Consider the following 13360-nt stretch of genomic DNA (forward strand, 5'->3'; position numbering starts at 1 on the left):
GGAAACAGGGCAGAGAGCATCCATTCAACACTCACCACAACTTGTCTCCTGCTGACCAAGGCTGTGCTGTCTGCTGAGGAGAGCAGAGCATTTCTCTCCAGCCACTTTCCAGCCTTCGGGTAGCAGTTCAAAGGCAACAGCAGTAAATGTGACAGCATGTAATTAAGTGGCAACGGACGCCTGTGTGAACCCAGCAGACAGGGGTGAACATAAAATGCTGGCAGAATTATTCTCACCTCATCCTGAGCAGATGGCACCAGATTAGCCCTTTTTTTTTAACCTTTTAAATAATGAAGCAGCAACCTGGCTAAAATAGCCCCATCTGGATCATATAATCCTAATCTTCCTTAGGGTGAAGTGCAGGTTGTCTCACCAAGGGCTGAGGTAAGAGCGTGGTCACTGGCACACAAATTGTGTGGCTGGAAATCGATTCTGTTAAGTGACTTCATTTCCACCCATGTTAAATCTGGGATTAGAAATGCTCCCTTCTAGCTGAAGACCTTTTAATAGAAACCTCAACTAGTGGATATTCCACTGCTGCCTTTTTTTTTACCGTTAGCGGTTCTCTCCCCGCTCACCAAACCTGCAACAGGCTGGAAGAAGAAGAGCGAGCCTTACTCTAAATTTAGCTGAAATCACATTTGCCCGACCTTGGAGCTGGCCCTAGGCTTGTAAGAGGTTGGGTCAGAGAGCTGGTTGTGGACTGTTCTCTGTTTCTACTCAATGGCTTGTACAACTGCTTAATTTATTATAGTGGGATGCCCTAGGGATTGATCTTAAGATTTGAGCCTGCCAGTCCTTCCTTCCATCCTCTGCAGGACCAGCCTGTGAAAGGCTATGGTACCAAGGCAGGAAGGGGTTTAAGGGTGATGCAGTAAAGTCTGAATAAAGCTAGTGGGAGTAGGTAAAGTACAGAGAGGTTTACACTATCAGGAATTATATCCTATTAGACTACAGGATAATCCCAAGAGAGGTGGCAGAATGCGGCAGACAGTTTAAACCAAATTGCTTATACCAGCTTGTGAATACTGAAAGATAAAAGGCTGCAGATAAATTAATTAAAAATCCATGGTGCAGACATGCCTTGATATGCCTGTTACTGTCCCTGGAATTCATGAGGAGAGAGAACAGTACAAAGTGAATGGAGCAGCACAAGGGCAAGGCTCCTAGCATTTTTTTTGGCATCTGATTATGTCAGTTAATTTAAGCCAAAGACACTGCAACACAAAAAACATTCCAGAAAACAAAAGTCTTATCTGAACAAGTCATTTTTCACCTTTTTTATGACTGCATTTATCAGACAATCTCTGAAATAAAGTTCACCTCACTTATATCTCATCATGAAGACTCAGCGTCTGCTGAAATTAAAGCAATTAATTGAGGTCTTCTACAGAGAGTCACATTACTTTCTCTCATGCATCGCTGAGTTAATTATTTAATGACATATAAATCCTAACAGTTCAAAAGGTCTGGGGCTATGCTGGAACTACATTGCAAAGCTGTCTTTCATCTCTCTCTTCTCACAGAAGAGCAGCTTCCACTTTCTTGTGAAGAAGCAGCTATCTCTTTGAAATATTGTTGTGTCAGCCATCAAAAGGTGTGATATGAAATGTTTATTCACACACAGATACCAGATATTAAATGAAATGAAACATATGTGATTGCCTGTTTGTTTGTTATTCCTCTGTTAAACCCTAAAGACATTTTCCTATCACTCTCTCTTGTTGGATTAGCTGCTGAATAATGTGCGTCTGTTTGATGTAGTGTGTTAGTTTCATTAGATAATATTTCTCATTAAGGAAATATCACAAATTAATTAATTTGTAAAGAGACTGAACATTTTGTTAATAATGCTTTGGATTTATTTGGTACCTTTTATATAAGAATCTTGGAGTGCTCTGCAGAACTGAATTGATTAATGATGAAGTTGCATTTTCTGTCATCCAGTTGTGATTTTGGCACCTTTGGGACTACAGCTTTTTGTTTGTCCTTTAAACAGGGTATTTGGACTCACCCCTGGCAGGTGCTGGGTATCTTCATTGCTGAGTGACACAGGAACTCACTCTCCTGTTCGTGGCCTTGGGAATACCACGTTTTCATCTCAGGGTAAGTGTACTGACCCTTGTCTTGCAGAATCTTCCTAGGGACATCTTTCTGAGCCATTTTTATGCATTCTTTTGCTGTGCAAAAATGTCTTCTTTCGGTGAATAACTAGATCACAGTAAGGCTATGGTTTCTGCTAATGTCCCTACCTGTTCAAGTGATGCAAGACTGCTCAGGAAGTGGACTGGAAAGAGCTGAAGTCCTAGCTCCCAAAGTGATAGTAAATGCGCAGTATTCATTGCCATATCATCTCTATATCCTTGGTCTGAACGCTGCTGTGCGAGTACTTTCCTCTTCTGTCCCTAAGTATGAAAGGTTCCTTGTGAACAGTTTGGTTTGGACATTTAGCCTGTGTTATGTTATGCTTTGCTAAGTATGTGAACAAGATCTGCAAACAAACTGAGCCCACAGGCTGAGATTAGGCTTGACTTGGCTTCCAGTCGCAGGGAGATGCTCTCAGCTTGGAGCGCTGTGTCTCGTATCCTGCTGCCAAAAACAGTGAAAAAGCACACATGGCCAGTATGAGTTTCCCTGAGATAATTTTCTTTCAGCTGACACTGGCTTCTTCTTAATTGTAGCCATTTTGTGAATGGGATTGAATGCCTCTGTCTCACAGGAAAAAAAAGATGGCTGTTTCTCAAACCTTTACTCCAAAGGCTAGAAACAATCATTCCTCATTGTAGACCAACCTTTATAATGTGTAGATTATCTTGTGTCCATTACAGTCAGTTAAAAATCTAGTGCAGATATATCCACTGTGGCTGGGGAAATTCTAACACATTTGCAAACACCCCTTGTCTGCAATGGAAACAATAGTCTGAGCACAGCTGCCTGGAAACAGCTCAGCCACCAGTGAACAGCTGCAGCTTATGCGCTGCCTGCTTCTCTGAGGAATGACATCTGCGAAGGTGCTGTGGCAGGGCATCCAGACAGTTTTATGTGAGGAGAATACCCGCTGTGTTGAAACGGTGCGTAAAAGCCCAGGCACCTTGAGGAGCTGCTCTGGACCCTTAGCAAAGATTTAAAGGTGTTCTGGAGACCTGTTGAGGCCATGTTGTTCTGTCTTGCATGATCTTGGTAGATCATCTGTTTTGGAGCTCCAGGGGCACTTGAATACACAGGTTGCCTGCAATGGAAATTGAAGATGAGATGGGAAATCAGCCAAAGAAAACAGCCAAAGCTTCGATATGGAAAGCACCCTGAATTTCAAATGCCCACCACAGCAGGATGTTTTCTAGTGCCAAGAACATGTGCTAACATGGGGATAAAACAGATAAGAGAAATGGGGCTTGGAAGAGGCTGGTCCTGATTGTCTTCTGACTTATGTCAACCCCTATGCTGGAGTACACGTATTGCTCTGGGAAGGGTAGCTCCAGCCATACCGCGTTAGTGTGTCAGGGAGTCAGGCCCACTCTCCTGGAGTGCAGGGACTCGGTTCACCAGCATTTTTGTAGTGCCTTTTAGCAAAGAGCTGTTGCAGCCTAGGGGAGAGCTCTGAAAAGCCTTCTATTTAGGGACCGTTCTGCATGCACGTCAGCTGGCATTTCTGTCCCCTTTGCTAACCGTGCTGCAGGAGCCCTCCACATGAAAACAGGAGCTGTGTTTCTCCAGTGTTCATAATTTCTGCAACATCTACTCCCTCCTCCCTACCCTACCTGAAATAAGGGCTTTCTGCGGCAGTTGAAATCACAAAGTACTGAGGAAGGGTCCGAGTTGTCTAAAGTGTCTCACTCAGGTCAAAACTGGGAAGAGGCAGCAAGAATCTAGGAAGAAATGCAAGATTTTTCTAGATCATTTGTACCTACTTGGAGATGACAAAACACACAGGTATGCCTGCACAAATTAATGGGAAAAAAAGAAAAAATCCTTCATGGGTATGAAAGACAAAGATGCCACCTGTAAATCAAGAAATCTTTGAAACGTCCATCTCTGGAGGCTGTGTTAGGGACAGGTATGCGTGCCCGCTGGATACACTTTCCCCTACATGTTTGGTTTTACTCACTCTGAGACACAGTGTCTTTGGGAAGGTGGATTTTTAGTTGGATTTGGTAAGGCTCTGCAGAAAAAATTGAACCCTTCTCCTTCTTCCACTGAAAATGCTAGAAAATCTTTCGCAGTCTTCAACAAAAGTATCATGCTTTAACCCTTGCTCAGAAAGCTGTGACGCAGTGATTGCCACACCAGGACTGATTCTACAATAGAACATTTTCCAGGGCATGTTTTTTAATAAAAATACTTTTCCAAGGACCCCTACTACTAAAGAGATCAAAGAAAAAGCTTAGCTGATACAAAGGCAGTTGAAGACTTATGTGTCAAAATTACTATGAACAGAAATTATCAAGGAGAGTGAGGACTAGTCTGAAAATAATTCATATGCCTGATATAACAAGAGCTGTGCAGTTTTATTAATTATTCCAAAAGCAGTTTTTAGGAAATGCCCTTTTTTTACCTACTTGCTTTCTGATTCCTTGTCACAGCCACAGCTAACAGGTTCTTTTCGGTTTCCTTTCCTCGGGGAAGGGGCTGTAATTGAAAGAAAGAGGAGAATGAATTAAATAGATCCACTTTGAAAGTGAATTGTAGCTTTTCAGGTTTCCCAAACTCAGACAAGCTGCCACTGAGATAAAGCTTTTGCATCTGTGGGAGAGAAACAACTGGATGGCCAGGCCAGGAGAACCACTTCCAATACATTTCAGCCACACTTTCTAAATTAAATGTCTTAAAGATTCCATTTAGATTCTGTCAAGCAGTTTCTGGGTGTTAATTAAATACTGGCTGATTATGGAAAACATATTTACAGGGATACCAGACCTGCTGATGCCTCTAGGAGTATTTGATAACACATCCTACTTAGAAATAATTTTTTCATTTATTTTTCTGTACTCTGTTTTCAGTTGTTTTAAGAATGTTATCATGTAAAGAAAGATGTTTCTTTCTTAAAAGTTTTCCTTCCATAACTTCTAAATTCTCTGCTTCTTAGTGAATGAGTAGGAAACTGCCGGTGATAAATCATAAACTCAACTTCAAAATCTTAAGTAAGACTGTGGAAATGTAGCAATTTCAATTAAAAAAGAGACATACGAACATTTTCTTCTCTTTTGACTTGTGGGGCTAGACACACCTTTTGCTATGAATAACCATATTCTTATTGTGAGTGCCAGCAAGTTAATAGCTGAAAGCTGACAGAGAGGATTAGAGATTCAGTGGCTGAAAATATTCGCAAAACCTCTTTATGGCATCCTAACAGGAAAAGTGTTCACATGAATGCAACAAGTGTGTGTGGAACTCTGGCAATTCATCCTGAGAATATACCTCCTGTGACTGTCACTGTGATGTTTCGCTGTCAGTAAACAGCTGAGATAACTATCTCTCCTTTGGAAGCTTCCGCATAATTCCTGCCTGTCTGTGGGTAGAAGGGGAGCCTTTGCATGACTGTGATCTTATGGAAGGCTCCTGGCTTTGTGTTGTGCTGAACTAGTGACACTGCTCATACTGGACCAGTATGTGAGATCCTTGCACCATTCAAACCTGAGGAGTCTGTCTAAATAATACTGTGTGATATACCATACAAAGGACCTCCAGATTTGACTCCTACATGGGAAATCCAACATAGCACCAAAATTTTGCTTGAACTATTAAAACTGAGGTTACGAACACACTCCAGAAGAACAGGAATGGCAAACAAATATGACCGAAGCTCAGATAGATCAAATACAACTCTTTTAGGCAGGTATTTGCACAAGAAAGCCAGATGAACAACTTCACTTTGCAAAAAGCATCAAAGGTCGTCAGAGACATGGTTTAATGTTGCATCAAAGGAAGCGTGATCTCTTCCGTAAGTACAGGTTCCTTGAACATCACGTTGCACTGCAGATGGCCTGGTTCTGGGTCCAGATGAGCAATCCAACCGGCTGAATCACAGAGACAACTTCATATATCATCATTTGGCTTTTATTTAATACACAATAACACTGCCTCTAAGCCTAAATTAATTGCACAGTAGTACATATGAGTCAATTGTAGTTGTTGTTACCTTAATTTCTACAATTACAGTGGATAAACAACTGTACTTCATTTTCCAAGTGATGTGGCTTGTATTTATGGCATGTTTTCTTTCTACCTTGCGCATTTCTCATAGCAATTCTCTAGAAAACTTACATAATGTAAATCCTCCCTAGCAGAGGATTCTCAGGCATTGTAACACATTGTGTTATGAACTTAGCTTGGGACATGGCGACTGATTAACACCAGCCTGCCCTACTAGGCAACAACTCCAGCTAGCAGCTAAGTAAGCAGTGTCAATAGCTTACACCCTCTTATTTAGTGGCTGTACCCCACAGAAAGGTTTATAAATCCATTGTGCTGTCAGATTTATAGCTTTTCCAGACATTGTTCTTTTTTTTTCACTTTTAATGGTAACTATACAGATTTTGTAGATTTCCTGGTCCTGGGTTCGGTTCAAGTAGATGATTGAGCCAGGAGCAGTTTTTCCTCATGACTGAATGGGACAATGACTTTCCAGCAGCAGAGCTCTAGAGATGCATCACAGCTGCTGCACTCAGGCATATCTATAAGAGGAGAGTTCACAAATAACTTTAATTTCTGTACTTTCCCTTCAAGCTACAATCCCTTTAATTACAGGCCTGTAACATTTTTCAGTAGTTCTCACTTCCCAGCAAATAGTTGGCTAATAGTAGCTGTATTGATGGACCTATCTGCCGGAGCAAAGAAAGAACCACAGCTCATAGATTTAAAATGAATGGAGTGTTTACCTGTACATCATTTTAATGGATGGCAAAATTCATTCTCATGATAGACCCATAAATGTCACTTTCTGTCTGCCACAGCAAAATACTTGTGTAACAAATGGCATACTGCATTAATACCCAACAAGAGGACGCTCAAAGCAGCTTGACTTGCATTACACATGCTAATAAAGGCTCGACCTGGGATTTTATTTTCATCCCGTTGGCTCAGGGAGCAGCAGAAACACATGGGTGGAGGTACAGCAACAAGGAAGATGAATGATATGAAGCCAAATAAACCAGCCTGGCTTCCCAGAAATGATATCTCTTTGTTGAGCTTGGGTTTATTCCAGATGCTCTGGTAGAAACAATTGAGTTTTTTTACCTGTAGCTCCCTGTTCAATTTATACACAACCCACTGTCAGTTTGCTCAGATAGCCTGCGCTCCAAGAAATCTCTGAGGCTAATCAGTTTCTTACATTCACCAGCGGAAATACACAGTCCCATCTCTGAAATCCCAGTGTCCAGGAAGGCGATGAAATCAAAGCCCTCAGACTGTCACAGGTGTGCATGCAAGAAGAAACATAGCCCTTTGTTTCTGTATATCCTGATCTGCCACAGTCTTTTCTGGCTGCAGCACTGTCTTTGTATATGTTTGCAAAGAGATTTGGACACAGTGGGCAGTATGCAAACAGTAAGAATCAAGACATTCAGCCTTCCTTTTGTTTTCCAGTGTGTCTGTGTACTTTCTACCCAGGAAAGCCTTTTCTCAGGTTCCCTTTACTGGATTCCCTGAATTGTGGAGTGGTACAGATATGAAAGCAGCGATACTGCTCATCAGCCTCTGCTAGGCTCAGGGGCTGGCGTGCAATGTAGCAATGAGCCTCACTGTTACTCAGTAGGGAAATGACCACAATCACCGTACCAGTACGCAGCCCTGTTTCTGTCCTACTGCTTTTTAAAAAGTGCTGTTTGTCTGCCTCACAAATCTGTAATGATGTCTGGAGAGAGGCCTGTGGAATTTCAGAAGGATTAAACCAAAAGAATTCTTTAGAATTAAAAAGGGTTCTTTAGCAATAACTCAAAAACTATGTAGTTCTATAGAGATTAGGTCCTTTCTATATCTGTAAATCATCCACTAGACTTTAATAGAGAATAATACCTTGTATAAGGGATTTTAAAAGTGGTTTCAAAATGTAGAGAAAAATAGTCTCTCTCTCTCTCTCTCTCCCTCTCTCTGAAGTTTCCCATAAGCAGCTGTCTTCTTGCTATTTTTGCTGCACTGATCACCCTCTGATGGAAAGAACTGTATGTTTCATGAGCAATGGATGTTTCAAACAGTCCCACCACCACTTTGTGTTCGAGGCTTTTCCTAAGAAAGAAGTCCTGTGAAAGCTTTCCTTTATCGTTCAAAAAACGTTTTCATTCAAGATGCCTACCTAAAGAGAATGCTTCCTCTTTGTGCCTCCCAGCCTTTCCCTAGCAAGATAGGTGATAAACTGGGAATGCGGATTGATTAGGAATCCCTAATCATGGGTGCCGAAACTAAATCAAAGTGTGATACTTTCCTGTTACTCAGTAACAGGAAAGAGGAATTTTGACAGAACCAGAGTGACTGAGTTGCATCATTAAGCCCATAGAAAGCTTCCCCCTCCCACCCTCAGCCAATTTTTTGTCATACCTTTGGTTTATTCTTTCCTCACTTTGGCTTGCTTTCAACTCCTCTGTATCTGAACTTTGAAAGGGTAGGCCTCCTGCTATTAAAAAATGCTGCAGCTTGGTTTCCAAGACCTGCTCAGCTCAGCTCTGTCAATCAGTCTAATGGTTAACTGGGCCTGGATGGACTGTTTGCTAATTAGAGTTTTCTGTGTTAGAGAAATGTTCGTTAATTTGCATCTTCCCATATAAATATCCCCTGGATACCAGAGCTTAAAGCTACAAACCCTTTCACAAGAAGAAGCTGCTAGGGAAAGAGCTCATGTAATGCAGCATAGTTTTCCCCTGCTTGCCAATTCCCATGATCAGTGGCCACTTTCCTCAGCCTTGGTTACAGCTCAGACGGCCCCGAAGCATCCAGAATGGCGGTGTTGCTCAGTGTTTGGTTGGAGTCGTATCTTAGGACTCCATCAGAAAGCCAAGAGCATCTGTTAGTCTCCTGAGCACTGTCACTGGATCAGGGCATACGGCAATTGACAGGCCCTCAGTGGAGATGCGATCTGGAGCGTTCATCTGCTGCTGCTGCTATTTGCTCTTGCTGAGCTGTGGTGCGAATATGTTTAAGGCAAATACCCTTGCTCCACTCTGATGGCCTCTCCGGCTTTTTATGTCAGGAGAGTGGTAATTCCACAGTGATATTTCAAGAAAGCTGGTTCTCTGTATTTAAGAGCTTTGAATTGTGAAGAGAAAGGGAAAATATAATCTTCTTACACTATCATTAAAGGCATCAACTAATCCTGCTGCAAAAGGTGTGATTTGCTGATCGGAAGGAGAAAAATTTTTGCTGCATGGGAATACATATTGCCAGCTAATGAATACTTCTTGCCTAGTTCCTCAAATGCTATCTGTGTCTGATAAATTTCATATCCCTGCCTAGTTAATACAGAATCCCCATGTAGCAAATGCTATATCCCTTTGTCTAAATATTTTCTTTTTTTCACTGCTGTGTAAATTTAGCCTGCGTAAAAGCAACAAACTAATGATGCTGGCATATAAACGTGCTGTAGATCAGGCAAGAGGTGGCATAGTCAGGTGGGCTAATCATCAGACCAGCAAGGGTCACACACTCAGTTTTTTGTTTTGCTGCTGACTTGATCTGCTGCCTTAGGCAAATCGCTTCACCTCTTTCTGCTTCATGTTATACCCTTAGGGAAAATAAATATCAGTATATCCAGTTTTGCCCCACTCCTTTTAGAAACAGAAGAAAAGATCTGGAAAGAAACATCTAGGCATTTAGCTGTGTGACAGTAATCTCTATCTGCCCTCTTGTCCGTGGCAGGATGAGGGAAAGCCTAACTGTTGATTCCTCATTTTTACAGACACGCCAGCAAATGAGCCGTGAGGTGGAACTCAGTCGTGCAAAACCCTCGAAGAGGAAGAGGGATGTGAGCAAGGTTAGTGAGCTTCTGGCAAGAGGATTTATGGTAGAAAAAAGTGCCAGTCTGCTGACAGTGCATTTTTTTTCCCATGATATGTTTTCCTACTATTACAGGTGCAAATTGTCGAGATTTACCTTGCTGCTCTGTGTTTACGACGGTTCCATCTACAGACATGCAGCAAATTGGCTCTGCTCGTAACATGTGCTGCTTCCCTTTCCTAGTGTCCCAGATCTTTGTACAGAGATCAACCATTCTCTGGGCCTTGAACACTCAGTTTTGCAAGGAAGTGTTCCATGATTTGGATGGACTTTGCACAAGGAAAAATCTGAGCTAAAATGTCAGGCAATAGCTAAAATGTTATTAATAGGAATGGAGTTTCAGGTTTGGTGCAGGTTGTGCTGAAATGTGACTCAAAGCCAAGAATGCCTGTAGAGGTGTGTGGGCTGGGGATTTAGTTCAGGAAAAGGAGATTTCACAAGTACACAGTACATACAAGCAAGATGAATGCAAAGGGGCTATTGCTTAGAAGGCTGGAGGAGTTGAAGCATCTAATATGCATAATGAGAAATATTATATTAAGAAGCCTAAGGCTCATAGGGCACAGCACTTCTGCAACAATAACTAGAATTGTCTTGGACACGTGGGTTGACCATCACCAAGTGCAAAGATACAACCAGCTTCTGACATTGCTGTCAGCAGACCTGAGGTTTGCAGCCAGCTGGCAGCAGAGGGTAAGTCTCTTATTTTAACGTTTATTTTGTGCCAGTGTTTTGCAGTGCATCTGAATGATTGCAGCACTATTCAAAAATGAACAAAATTATTTTGGATTTCCCATTTCTTATCTTTTTTTTTTTCCTTAATGACTTGCTTTTAGTTAATGAAACATCCTGCTTCTTAGGAAAGAATAGACCGTGATTTCCAGCCACATGTGTGTGTGTTTGCCAGTGCCTGCAGGCATAATACCCCATTAAAGTTTGTGCATGGATCTGGGCACAGGAAGCTGATTGCAGGATCAGGACCTGAGACTCTTCGCTGCTCTAGCCTTTTTTGTGTGTGATGTGGAATTCAAACTTGGTGCTTACTTGTTGGCCTTTTATCAAGATGTGTGGAAGTGTCAATTACTGTCAGTAATCTGGGTGAACATGCCAGGAACTGAACTAGGAACACACAGAGGAAATCGAACTTTCTGTAGCTTGGACTCCACACCTCTATCTTCTGTGATTTGGACACAGACGGCTTGTATAATCCTGATTGAAAAGTGGGTAACAGTTGTGATTTAAAAGGAGAGCATCCTTTGTTAGCATTTATGGGGTTTTTTTAAAGCTTTTTTATCCGATATGCGGGGAGAAAAAGAGGAAGGATGCCTTTGAATAGCAACTGTGTCTTGGAAACATTTTTTAAATCCCTTTAAATATAAGCATAAATATATGGCATATTTCTAGACAGTATGAACTGCTATTATATTAAAAACGTAGCAGTGCTGTTTTATGAAGGGGAAACTTTTTTAATGCGAAAGTAGTGCTATTTTAAAATGAGTTGCTTTTATGAAATGGATGAGGTGGTGTTATTAAAAAAGACCATTTAGGAGGGAAAACTGTGGCTGTGTTTCTGTACTACAGTATAAGGCAAACCTGCATTTTTCCCCCACCCCCTTTTTTGAAAAGCAGGGGCTAGGCTCTGATCATTTGCGTTGTCTATGGAGGCAGTTCAGGCTCCGCGCACACACAAATGCTCTGCAGTTTCACGTGAAGGGTGTGGTAGTAGCTGTTGACAAAGGTAAGGTGTTTCTTTGGCCCAAATATAGACTGACCTTGTGGAAAACTGTGCTTAGGCAAAGGTTGCATTTAGGATGACTGTAAATTCTTCCCTTTCTCCTCTGCTGCGTAGAAAATGCTGTGACAGCAAGTACTCCAGGGTGAGGAGGGGAGTAATAAAATGCCAAATGTATCGCTGCCAAGTTCAGGGTGCACCTCGCTCTCTGGGAACCACTCTGCATCACCTTTGTTAGGATCATTACCAGGTCTTTGGTTCTGGTAGCAAAGCGCTGTGCATCAGCCCTGGAGAGGGAAAGAGGCCTTGCGATGGCCCAGATCTTGAGCCGCAGAAGTGGGTGTCGTTGCTGATAGTTGCCTGCCGATGAAGCCAGCACTGCATTCCTCCTGCAAGAGCCAAGAGGCTGGATGCTTTTAATTCAGGCATGGTAATTTGCTATTCTTGCTATTGCACAGAAAGAGAAAGCTGCACAGCAAGCGGTTGGTGCAGTTAAGGTGGTTGGCTAAGGCTGGGAGCTCATCCTTCCTGCCAAACGTGCGCTGCTGCTTGAGGAGAAGAAAGCATCACCCCCGCCTGGCCTTCAGCAAGCGTGCTAGCTTAGTGCATCTCCACAAGAGGATTTGAAACATAAACACTGTGTAATTCAGTTAAGTGGGAAGAGAAGGCAAACTCATCATAATAGTTCAAAATAAGAAACCCAAAACCAACAACCACCCCGAAAACAACAAATAACAGCTGCTTTTTGCAGGAGCAGCAACGGCCAATTTTCCTTCTCATAAAAGAAAGCAATGATGTGTGTCTCTGAGTGTGCTGCAGCTGCAGCCATCCTCCGAGCACAGCTCTAACCAAGTTTCCGGAACAATATGATAGATTGTATCTGCATAATCAGAAGAACGCAGGATCCTAAGTGAGCCGGGCTGCCAACAGGCAATAAAGCCAGGGCACTAACGTGCTCAGCCCATAAAGCACCAAATCAGTTACCTTTGTATTTACACAAGTGCACTGCTTATGGATATATTTTTGGTTGAGTGTAATGCATTTGTGCGTTCTTTGACTAATGAGGTTGAAATTGTTTGAACCAAAGTTAGGGAATGTATACTACTTCTCTCCTGTCTCCTTTTGCCTGAGAGCACTCCGCTGTTCCCAGCTACATTGCTGCCACTTGAGACCAGCTTGCTGAACTGTGATTCATAATACTGCGTTCTCATCTGCATCACCTGTGCGGTTTGTTTTCTCATTAAAAGCTCTTTTTCCGGGAATCACATGATTTTCCCAGAATGTCAGCGTGTTTCTCTCCCCCACCCCTTGTCCCCCATAACGGGCATCACATCTTCATGGTTGTGGGCAGAGAAAAACACCTTGGGAACGCACACTCCAAAGATCAAAAAAAGTAAAATGCAGGGAATATCTTTTTCTTTAAGTGCACTTTGTTGCATGAAGTTGTGAGCATAGAAATAACTATGTAGCTGTCGTACAGAACTGTGACACAGATTCATGCTTACTAAGAATGATCTTCAAGGTAGACAGTGTGTGGCACAGGACCAAAGAAAGATTTAAACTTTTCTTCTGGAGGTGAAATTCCTCCTTTCCTGATGTACTATCTTGGCTTATCTTAGGGTATGTAGTGACTTGGTATATGTCCTA

General features: G+C 42.2%; 1 protein-coding gene across 7 annotated transcripts in view; it reads left to right on the forward strand.

Moving 5' to 3' along the window:
• Window positions 1-13360, forward strand: part of B3GAT1 (beta-1,3-glucuronyltransferase 1) — a 123826-nt gene that overhangs the window by 52607 nt on the left and 57859 nt on the right. For all 7 annotated transcript variants that reach the window (XR_012766115.1, XR_012766116.1, XR_012766117.1 and 4 more), the window contains 2 exons: window positions 2000-2106; window positions 9884-9958. The gene's annotated coding sequence lies outside the window, so the exon portion shown is untranslated. The remainder of the gene's footprint in view (window positions 1-1999; window positions 2107-9883; window positions 9959-13360) is intronic.

The sequence above is a fragment of the Opisthocomus hoazin genome, chromosome 24 (assembly GCF_030867145.1).
Source record: "Opisthocomus hoazin isolate bOpiHoa1 chromosome 24, bOpiHoa1.hap1, whole genome shotgun sequence".
In the NCBI taxonomy this organism is placed as follows: domain Eukaryota; kingdom Metazoa; phylum Chordata; class Aves; order Opisthocomiformes; family Opisthocomidae; genus Opisthocomus; species Opisthocomus hoazin.